Source organism: Mercenaria mercenaria, unplaced genomic scaffold (genome assembly GCF_021730395.1).
Source record: "Mercenaria mercenaria strain notata unplaced genomic scaffold, MADL_Memer_1 contig_1843, whole genome shotgun sequence".
NCBI classification, from domain to species: domain Eukaryota; kingdom Metazoa; phylum Mollusca; class Bivalvia; order Venerida; family Veneridae; genus Mercenaria; species Mercenaria mercenaria.
The window spans coordinates 22,000-23,836 of NW_026459853.1; positions in this window are offsets into that span (position 1 = coordinate 22,000).

A 1,837-nucleotide genomic window follows, 5' to 3' on the forward strand; every position below is an offset into this window, starting at 1 on the left:
CTTCAGTAAAATGTTACATAAATAATGTCTTTCTGACAATGTTTTAAAAACTATCATACTAAACATTTTTTTAAAAGTCCTTTAGGTATGAAACTAGAGTGTTTAGGAAAATAAAAAGCCTGTGTCTTTCGCAGAACTATTAAGAAAAACAACTTTAAAAAAAGCAGATTAATATACAACTGTGTGACGTTTTTGGATTTCAGAAAAGAAATAGCTGCTATGGTTTTGATGAAAGGGGTCTGTAAACTTTTACTTTTTATACTTAAAAAATTATGAATAATTACGTTTATCGTCTGCTTTACGAGTATCACTCAAAACAAACACGATGCCTACACACGTATGGGAATCAAATCTGACACTAAAACGTTAAGGAAAGACTCATTTTATAGATGTTTTCCCGGGTCCGGTTCCAGAAAAAAAAGGGGCGCCAGATGTATCGGGGGGTATGAAAGGGTCCCCCCAACTCCTCCTGAATTTATTTGAATTAAAGGTATGAATGGTGGTTCCCGGTGCATTTGGATCTCAATTTTAGTGCAACCTTTTAAGTATACTTACCCTCAACGACTGGGGGGGGGAGGACCGTCCCTTCTGGGCCCGGCCTGGATCCGAATTTTTTTCCCCAAATTCCCATTCATTCCAACTTTTAGTAACATCTCGAAACCCAAAAAAGGGGGACGATCTACCTAGTATATAAAAATCAAAAAACCAATAATCCAAAATCACGCTACCGGACGATTCGTTTATTTTCCCTATAACTGTTTTGTTGTTGTAACACGGGGTGGTGGGGGGGGGGGGGTCGTTATTAACGCTTTGTCATTTCTGATGCTTACATATTATACATCGAAAAATAGATTTACTTTCTTTTTTAAAACTGAAAAATCATGCTAACGTTTTCTATGGAGGGGCAAAATCCCTCGGACAAAACCCCCCTTCCTCATTTTTTTTCATAGGGGACAAAACCCCTTCAGTTTTTTTTCAGGAGGACAAAAACCCTTCGCTTAATTTACAAAGGGGACAAAACCCCCTTCGCGTTTTTTACGGAGGACAAAACCCCCTTCCCCTAGATCAAAAGGACAAATTATATAAATAAAATTTTTAACTAATCAAAGTATCTGAAAGGGTTTTTTAAAAAATTACTTAACAGTTTGATGAGAAAAACTACAATTAACAAATTTTGGTCAATTATTTAAGGTCTTCAACACTTTTTTCCCCAAAAAAAATAAATTTTATATGTATAGTCTGATTAATTTCAAAATTATTAGGAACCCAAATAAATAATTGATATTATAGAAAATTAAATCAATTATCATTATTATAAAAATTTAAAATTTTTAAATTTCAAGACATTCTTTTGTTTGCCCTTTTTTATTCCTTTTAAAAAAAAAAAAACAAGGGGGGGTTTTCCTTGTAGAAAAAGCGAAAGGGGGGTTTTTCCTCCCTTTAAAAAATCGAAGGGGGTTTTTTTCCTCCTTGTAAAATAAGGAAGGGGTTTTTTTTCCTCCTTGTAAAACTGAAGGGGTTTTGTCCGCCCATTAAAAAAAGAGCGAAGGGGGTTTTGCCGAGGGGGGTTTTGTCCGGATCCATTCTATGTACAGAAAGAAATTTTTACGCCAAGAAACTTGTCTGTAAAAAAAATAAAAATTTAAGATAGAAGTTTTATCTAAAAAAGTTTGAAAGCGTAAACTTCCTCTATACGCGTACTTTCACATATTATGACATTTGAATTGTTTTTTTCTAATATATTTATAAAATTTGAAACACAAAAGTTTTTCGTTTTCATCGTTAAGGTAGTCCCCCAAATTCCTCTGTTTTCCTAAAATAAAATTTGTCAGTAAAA